The sequence below is a fragment of the Girardinichthys multiradiatus genome, chromosome 20 (genome assembly GCF_021462225.1).
Source record: "Girardinichthys multiradiatus isolate DD_20200921_A chromosome 20, DD_fGirMul_XY1, whole genome shotgun sequence".
NCBI classification, from domain to species: Eukaryota; Metazoa; Chordata; class Actinopteri; order Cyprinodontiformes; family Goodeidae; genus Girardinichthys; species Girardinichthys multiradiatus.
In genome coordinates, this window is record NC_061812.1 from 46,691,383 (window position 1) to 46,701,723 (window position 10,341).

The following is a 10,341-nucleotide window of genomic DNA, read 5'->3' on the forward strand; positions in this document are numbered from 1 at the left end:
GTCAACTTTCAAATAATCATGTACAGTTATGCAATCAATACTTGGTCGGGAATCCTTTTGCAGAAATGACTGCTTCAATGCGGCGTGACATGGAGGCAATCAGCCTGTGGCACTGCTGAGGTCTTATGGAGGCCCAGGATGCTTCGATAGCGGCCTTTAGCTCATCCAGAGTATTGGGTCTTTAGTCTCTCAACGTTCTCTTCACAATATCCCACAGATTCTCTATGGGGTTCAGGTCAGGAGAGTTGGCAGGCCAATTGAGCACAGTGATACCATGGTCAGTAAACCATTTACCAGTGGTTTTGGCACTGTGAGCAGGTGCCAGGTCGTGCTGAAAAATGAAATCTTCATCTCCATAAAGCTTTTCAGCAGATGGAAGTATGAAGTGCTCCAAAATCTCCTGATAGCTAGCTGCATTGACCCTGCCCTTGATAAAACACAGTGGACCAACACCAGCAGCTGACACGGCACCCCAGACCATCACTGACTGTGGGTACTTGACACTGGACTTCTGGCATTTTGGCATTTCCTTCTCCCCAGTCTTCCTCCAGACTCTGGCACCTTGATTTCCGAATGACATGCAGAATTTGTTTTCATCCGAAAAAAGTACTTTGGACCACTGAGCAACAGTCCAGTGCTGCTTCTCTGTAGCCCAGGTCAGGCGCTTCTGCCGCTGTTTCTGGTTCAAAAGTGGCTTGACCTGGGGAATGCAGCACCTGTAGCCCATTTCCTGCACACGCCTGTGCACGGTGGCTCTGGATGTTTACACTCCAGACTCAGTCCACTGCTTCCGCAGGTCCCCCAAGGTCTGGAATCAGCCCTTCTCCACAATCTTCCTCAGGGTCCGGTCACCTCTTCTCTTTGTGCAGCGTTTTCTGCCACACTTTTTCCTTCCCACAGACTTCCCACTGAGGTGCCTTGATACAGCACTCTGGGAACAGCCTATTCGTTCAGAAATTTCTTTCTGTGTCTTACCCTCTTGCTTGAGGGTGTCAATAGTGGCCTTCTGGACAGCAATCAGGTCGGGAGTCTTACCCATGATTGGGGTTTTGAGTGATGAACCAGGCTGGGAGTTTTAAAGGCCTCAGGAATCTTTTACAGGTGTTTAGAGTTAACTCGTTGATTCAGATGATTAGGTTCATAGCTTGTGTAGAGACCCTTTTAATGATATGCTAATTTTGTGAGATAGGAATTTTGGGTTTTCATGAGCTGTATGCCACAATCATCCGTATTAAGACAATAAAAGACCTGAAATATTTCAGTTAGTGTGCAATGAATCTAAAATATATGAATGTTAAATTTTCATCATGACATTATGGAAAATAATGAACTTTATCACAATATGCTAATATTTTGAGAAGGACCTGTAGTAGTAGTAATGTCTGTCTTCTTTCCTCTCCTCCTTTTTCTAACACTCTTTCCCTGCTCTAAGCTTCTTTCTATCAGTCTATTTTCCCCCTCTCTCTCAAACTCACTCCAATTTTCCTTTGTTTTTTTTTCACTCTTTTTTTTTTACATCTTTTGTCAATAATGCAGTCATATTCAAAGTAATCCCAAATTGGACTCTGGTGCTTTATCCTAAGTTTTGCTGACACGACGCTAGGTGTGGACGCACTGCACAGATTACTTGACTGACGTACCTGCCATCTGCTGGCGGCATAGCAAGAGAAAAAAACAACAATCGGAAACTAAACTTACTAATGCATGAGACACACAAAAAAAGAGTAAGCACATTATCTTTGTAAATTCAGTTAACTTTAGTTAGTTTTGTGAACACTCATTATAGTTTCAGTTTGTTTTCCTTTTTTTGCAAAGTCTCATTTTTATTTTTATTTTAGTGAAGGAAAATGTTTTTTTACTGCTAATTTTTGTTATTTCATTTTTGTTAACAATAATAATCTTGCATATAACAGATATGATATAATATAATATAATATATATAACAGTATAATATAACTGAACGAAATTATTGAAAAAGTTTTCTTTGGATTATAGATTTACTATAGCTTCGGCAGGGCCCTTTGCCTGGACAGCCAGGTATTCAAAAGAGTCAAACATCTTTTTACACTTTTCTGAATCATGAAACAAGGTGGTAAAACATGTTTTTGTTAAAAACATAACATTAAGATTAAACACAGTTATGAAGTTATTGATTAAAAATAATTTTCCTGACAAAGATCTGATGTTTAAAAGAGCCAGTTTAAGTGACTTAGGGGTTGCCCTTGCCAAGGGATAGATTTTAAGTTTAATTTCTGTTTCTTATCTTTTTATCTTTCTTTTTTCCGTTACATATTAGCACAGATATATTACAGTATTCTCCCATTGGGGACCTGAGCTTTTCATGAAAACAATCACTTCTGGTCTTCAAACTGAGCAGCACAATGGGGATCAAATTGGATTTTATATGACCTGAAAATGGCACAGTTGATGGTGCCAAATGGGCTCGTCCAACTATTTAAAATACAGCTGATGTGCTGAGATATTCACACAGAACCATCTCTCTGGTTTACGGAGAATGCTCAAAATACGAGAAAATATCAAGTGGTGGTTGTGTGCACGAAAGTGTCTTCCTGATGTCAGAGTAGAAAGGGCAGAATCATTTGAGATTGTAGAAAGGCAACAGTAGGTCAAATAACCACTTGTTACACACCCATTACAGTCCACCTCTAAATGCACATGTCAAACCTTGAAGTAAATGGGCTCCAGCAGTGGAAGAGCAGATCCTCCTGCCAGGTCAGTAAATAACACTAAGGCTACAATTCACACAGGGTTAACATCATTGGACAATAACGGATTGGAAACATGCTGCCTGATCCGATGATTCTTGATTTTAGCTCCAACTGGTAGGGTCATATTTTGCTGTAAAAACATGAACATATCCCTTATAATAATGGGTTTGGCTGCTGGTGGTGTATTGGTATGGGAGATATTTTATTTGCACAGCATGGACCCTTTTGTACCTACTGGGCATGATTAAAATGCCAAAGCATACTTATGTATTGTTCCTAAGTATGTCCATCCCTTTATGGTCACATTGCAGCCATCTTCCAGCAGGATAATGCACCATGTCAAATCACCTCATCCTGGTTTCTTGAAGATGACACTGCACTCCATTGCCCCTAGTGCATTTCATAATAAGTCAGCAAAAATACTGAATTGTGACTTGCTAAACACTTTATATCATTAACAAATTTAATGGTAACTGTTTCACTTTGGATGCTTACTTCTTGTCACTTATTTTTTCAGGCTTCAACCAATCAGAGTGTAGAAGTGAGCCCTACTTCATTTGTAGAAATGGGAAGTGTATTCCTGTCAGTCTCATGTGTAATGACAAAGGTATTGACAACTGTGGAGATGGAAGTGACTTGGAGGAAAATCTAACAACAGGCTGCAAAGGTCAGTATCTGCAAAATCCCCGAGATTTTCTTCCCTTTTATTAACTGCAGGAATTATGCTTCCTGAAACACACACACACACACACAAACACACACATATATACACACATATTAATATTTATGTATATGTATGTATATGTATATGTAGCGATATGTAGCCAGCTCATGCGGGGGAATTCCAAGGCATTCCCAGGCCAGCCGAGAAACATAGTCCCTCCAGCGTGTCCTGGGTCTTCCTCTGGGCCTCCTCCCGGTGGGGCGTACCCAGAACACCTCACCAGGGAGGCGTCCAGGAGGCATCCTAACCAAATGGCCGAGCCACCTCAACTGGCACCTCTCAACGTGGAGAAGCAGCGGCTCTATTCTGAGTCCCTCCAGGACGACAGCAGCACCAATCCATCTATTGATCTCCCGCTCTATTTTTCCCTCATTCGTGAACAAGACCCCAAGATACTTGAACTACTCCACTTGAGGCAGGACCTCCCCCACGACTTGGAGAAGGCACTCTACCATTTTCCAGCTCAAGACTATGGCCTCGGACTTGGAGGCACTGATTCTCATCCCGGCCGCTTCATACTCGGCTGCGAACTGCTCCAGTGAGAGCTGTAGATCACGAGCTGATAAAGCTAATAGGACCACATCATCTACAAAAAGCAGAGATGCAATCCTAAGGCCACTAAAACGAATCCCCTCAAAACCTTGGCTGCATATAAAATTTTTGTCCATTAAGGTTATGAGCAGAATCAGTGACAAAGGGCAACCTTGACAGAGTCTAACCCTCACCAGAAACGAGTGTGACTTACTACCGGCAATGCGGACCAAGATCAGACACAGGTCATACAGGGACCTAACAGCCGGTATCAAAGGGCCTGGTACCCCATACTCCTGGAGTATCCTCCACAGGATTCCTCGAGGGACACGGACGAACGCCTTCTCCAAGTCCACAACGCACATGTAGACTGGTTGGGCGAACTCCCATGAACCTTCCAGGACCCTGCTGAGGGTGTAGAGCTGGTCCAGTGTTCCACGGCCAGGATGAAAAACACTGTGCAGAACCCCCGAATCGACCTTGCCAGGGAGGCTTAAGAGTGTGACTCCCCTATAGTTGGAACAACACTCTATGGGGTAAACTGTGTAGTGATGTGCACTTTCCCTGACTGGACTTGTTTCCCCCTTCTTTTGAACATGTTGGGTTGGAATAAAATAGCTTTGGACAGGTTGTCAAAATTTATAAAATTGATGTTGAGAGACAGTGTGGCAGTTAGTCGCTCACACTGAGCCTGGTCCTGCTGGAGTTTTCTTCCTGTTAAAAGGGAGTTTTCCTTTCCACTGTCACTACATGCGTGCTCAGTATGAGGGATTGCTGCAAAGTCAATGCAAGAGACTGTCCACTGAATAGGGGGGGAACATATATCTATATCTATCTATATATACAGTGCCTTTCAAAAGTACTCGGCCCCCTTGAACTGGTCAACCTCTTGCCACATTTTAGGCTTCAAACATAAAGATATGAAATTCTAATTTTTTGTGAAGAATCAACAAGTGGGACACAATTGTGAAGTGGAATGAAATGTATTGGATGTGTCAAACCTTTTTAATAAATAAAAAACTGAAAAGTGGGGCATTCAATATTATTTGGCCCCTTTACTTTCAGTGCAGCAAACTCACTCCAGAAGTTCAGTGAGGATCTCTGAATAATCCAATGTTGTCCCAAATGACTGATGATGACAAATAGAATCCACCAGTGTGTAATCAAGTCTCCATATAAATGCACCTGCTCTGTGATAGTCTCAGGGTTCTGTTCAAAGCGCAGAGAGCATCATGAAGACCAAGGAACACACCAGGCAGGTCCGAGATACTGTTCTGCAGAAGTTTGAAGCCGTATTTGGATACAAAAAGATTTCCCAAGCTTTAAACATCCCAAGGAGCACTGTGCAAGCAATTATATTGAAATGGAAGGAGTATCAGACCATTGCAAATCTACCAAGACCCGGCCGTCCCTCTAAACATTCATCTTGAACAAGGAGAAAACTGATCAGAGATGCAGCCAAGAGGCCCATGATCACTCTGGATGAACTGCAGAGATATATAGCTGAGGTGGGAGAGTCTGTCCATAGGACAACAATCAGTCGTACACTGCACAAATCTGGCCTTTATGAAAGAGTGGCAAGAAGAAAGCCATTTCTCAAAGATATCCATAAAAAGTCTTGTTTAATGTTTGCCATAAGCCACCTGGGAGACACACCAAACATGTGGAAGAAGGTGCTCTGGTCAGATGAAACCAAAATCGAACTGTTTGGCCACAATGCAAAGCTATATGTTTGGCGTAAAAGCAACACAGCTCATCACCCTGAACACACCATCCCCACTGTCAAACATGGTGGTGGCAGCATCATGGTTTGGGCCTGCTTTTCGTCAGGAGGGACAAGGAAGATGGTCAGAATTGATGGGAAGATGGATGGGGCCAAATACAGGACCATTCTGGAAGAAAATCTGTTGGAGTCTGCAAGAGACCTGAGACTGGGACGGAGATTTATCTTCCAACAAGACAATGATCCAAAACATAAAGCCAAATCTACAATGAAGTGGTTCACAAATAAACGTGTCCGGGTGTTGGAATGGCCAAGTCAATGTCCAGACCTGAATCCAATTGAGAATCTGTGGAAAGAGCTGAAGACTGCTGTTCACGAACGCTCTCCATCCAACCTCACTGAGCTCAAGCTGTTTTGCAAGGAAGTATGGGCAAGAATTGCAGTCTCTCAATGTGCAAAACTGATAGAGACAGACCCCAAGCGACTTGCAGCTGTAATTGCAGCAAAGGGTGGCGCTACAAAGTATTAACGCAACGGGGCCGGATAATATTGCATGCCCCACTTTTCAGTTTTTTATTTGTTAAAAAAGTTTGACACGTCCAATAAATTTCATTCCACTTCACCATTGTGTCCCACTTGTTGATTCTTCATAAAAAATTTGAATGTTACATCTTTATGTTTGAAGCCTGAAATGTGGCAAGGGGTTGACCAGTTCAAGGGGGCCGAGTACTTTCGCAAGGCACTGTATATATATATATATATATATACACACACAGGGGTTGGACAATGAAACTGAAACACCTGTCATTTTAGTGTGGGAGGTTTCAAGGCTAAATTGGGGCAGCCTTTTGGCCAGTCTTCATTGATTGCACATTGCACCAGTAAGAGCAGAGTGTGAAGGTTCAATTAGCAGGGTAAAAGCACAGTTTTGCTCAAAATATTGAAATGCACACAACATTATGTGTGACATACCAGAGTTCAAAAGAGGACAAATTGTTGGTGCACGTCTTGCTGGCGCATCTGTGACCAAGACAGCAAGTCTTTGTGATGTATCAAGAGCCACGGTATCCAGGGTAATGTCAGCATACCACCAAGAAGGACGAACCACATCCAACAGGATTAACTGTGGACGCAAGAGGAAGCTGTCTGAAAGGGGTGTTCAGATGCTAACCCGGATTGTATCCAAAAAACATAAAACCACGGCTGCCCAAATCACAGCAGAATTAAATGTGCACCTCAACTCTCCTGTTTCCACCAGAACTGTCTGTCGGGAGCTCCACAGGGTCAATATAAATGGCCGGGCTGCTTTAGCCAAACCTTTGGTCACTCATGCCAATGCCAAACGTCGGTTTCAATTGTGCAAGGAGCGCAAATCTTCGGGTGTGGACAATGTGAAACATGTATTGTTCTCTGATGAGTCCACCTTTACTGTTTTCACCACATCCGGGGGAGTTACGGTGTGGAGAAGCCCCAAAGAAGCGTACCACCCACACTGTTGCATGCCCATAGTGAAGCATGGGGGTGGCTCAGTGATGGTTTGGGCTACCATATCATGGCACTCCATTGGCCCAATACTTGTGCTAGATGGGCGCGTCACTGCCAAGGACTACCAAACCATTCTTGAGGACCATGTGCATCTAATGGTTCAAACATTTTATCCTGAAGGCGGTGCCGTGTATCAGGATGACAATGCATCAATACACACAGCAAGACTGGTGAAAGATTGGTTTGATGAACATGAAAGTGAAGTTGAACATCTCCCATGGCCTGCACAGTCACCAGATCTAAATATTATTGAGCCACTTTGGGGTGTTTTGGAGGAGCGAGTCAGGAAACGTTTTCCTCCACCAGTATCACGTAGTGACCTGGCCACTATACTGCAAGAAGAATGGCTTAAAATCCCTCTGACCACTGTGCAGGACTTGTATATACTAATAAACTATTGTGGTCTAAAACCAGGTGTTTCAGTTTCATTGTGCAACCCCTGTATATATATATATATATATATATATATATATATATATATATATAATGTCTGTTTGTTTTTGTTTTTCATCCACCCACAGGGCCAAAATACAGTTTCAACACTTTAAAATTTCCTCAACACTGTCCCTCATCCCCAGGTCAGCTTTCACCCACTGAACCCTTTCCCCATATTTCTACACCACCCTTGCCCTTTGTGAGTCTGCCAACCCAACTTGGTGGGACTTGTATTCAATTCAATTAAATTCAAACATACTGAATTGAATTGAATATGAACTGTATGTGTAACAGTCAGAGGTCTGACTTGGTGGGACTTGTATTCAATTCAATTCAATTCAAACATACTGAATTGAATTGAATATGAACTGTATGTGTAACAGTCAGAGGTCCGAGACAGGAGTCAGTCACTGGTGAGTGATTACTGTTTGAAAAATATTCTTTATTTATGCATTTAGATAGCAGGAAAGCAACCATTTCCAATCAAGGACAACTCACTGAGTAATGCTTTTGTCAAGCAAAGTTTGCCCATAAGTCCTCTTCGGCTTCATGGCTTGCTGATGACTTATCATATTCATTTTGTTATCTGCAATGTAAATTTCAAGTGACTTGAACTTAAAATGCATAAAAGTGGCATTTTTAAGCTGTTGGGGCACTAATACTTTATAGTATATATACTGACATATAACATTTTAAAACAAATGAATAAGTGTGGTGTTTTATAATATGAGAATGAATAGAATGGGTAAAGGTAAGAGTAAAATATTCCAACAATCCGTTTAGTCTACACAACCACCTCAAATCATTTGATCACAGACTACGACTTCCTTAAAGGAATGTTAAAATTGGGAATTTGTAGATATCTTTGTTGATGCAGATTTGTATATTTCTTTTCTGAAAAACTCAGAGACAACTACATTTCTATACTGAGAACTATTTGCATTAAGTCATATTCTGCCACAACAATGTAATCCTATTAATTTAGTAACACAAATATTTGACATAAACTGGAAAAAGAGTAATAAATTTTTTTTTATAGTGACCAATGATGCAATTTAAGCCATTCTTGGTAATGTGCCTGAAAAGTACAGAACACAATAGCTACAGTATACAGTCACATTCAGCTGTGTCCAAATTCAGGTGCTGCACCCTTTAAATTACCCGATCTGCAAGTCACTGACTGGATGCAATCTGCTGGGTTTCCTTAGACAGAAAAACCTTTTATCCAATTTGAATAAATAACTAACTCTGACTGCACTGTTCAATGGTTAGGATTAATTGGAATGCATGTACCTGACTGTTGTGAAGTGCCTTGAGACAACATGTGTTGTGAATTGGCGCTATATAAATAAAACTGAATTGAATTGAATTGAATCGAATCGAATCTACATGGGCCGGTTCTTTTGATGGCAGCAAAAATGTTGAAGGCTAGAAGTGATCGGCTCTGAAATTGGACGGTTTAGCCTTCACCAGTTGTTCCTGCACTTAACATCTGTCACCTAGCAACCATGACAGAGTGAAGCACAGAGCTGTGAAGCCATATAAATAAAGTCCGAAGGTTAATCCTGCTGTCTCCACTGTAACCATTATCTGACTGAATTGTATTTGTGTTTACCTGTCAATCATTGATTAAAGCCAGCGGAATGATTTGCCAGGAGTCAGGGGTTCTCCCCAGGTATAGTAACCCTCCACCGCCCGATCAGCTGACAACTGCCAAAGTGAGTAATTGGCGGTTCAGGGAGCATGAGACATCACTGTCACACATTGCCACCACTGAGACCAGACCTTAACCCCATTGAGAATCGTTGGGATGTGCTAGAGAAGGCTTTGCAGAGCGGTCAGACTTTACCATTATCAATGCAAGATCTTGGTGAAAAATTAATGCAACACTGGGTGGAAATAAATCTTGTGAGATTGCAGAAGCTTATTGAAACAATGTCACAGTGAATGCGTGCCATAGTCAAAGCTAAAGGCAGTCCAACGAAATATGAAAAAGGTGCCGACATTTTTTTGGCCAGGCAGTGAGATAGACAGACAGACAAACAGACAGACAGACAGATGTGTGTTTATACAAGTAAATATTTAGCTGTTCAGATTTTGTGCTGTGCAACTTCTAACATCCTATTTCACAGATGTTTCACAGATGTTCCCAGCAGACCCTCACTATGCCTGCCAAATCTGTCCAGCTTTCTCCTCTTCCAGTGGATCCAACTCACCACCAGGTGGTGATCAGTGGACAGCTCAACCCCTCTCTTCACCCAGTGTCCAAAACATCTGGCCGAAGTTCTGATGATACGACAACAAAGTCGATCATTGACCTCCTGCCTAGGGTGTCCTGGTGCCAAGTGCACTGATGGACACCCTTATGTTTGAACATGGTGTTCATTATGCACAATACGGGACTAGCACAGAAGTCCAATAACAAAACACCACTCGGATTCAGATCAGGGAGGCCATTCCTCCCGATCACGCCTCTCCAGGTGTCACTGTCGTTTCCCACGTGGGCGTTGAAGTCCCCCAGCAGAATAATGGAGTCCCTGGGATGGTCACTATCCAGCACCCCCAACAGGGACACCAAGAAGGCCGGGTACTCCGCACTACCGCTCGGCACATAGGCCGAAACGACAGTCAGCGACCTGTCCCCAACCCAAAGG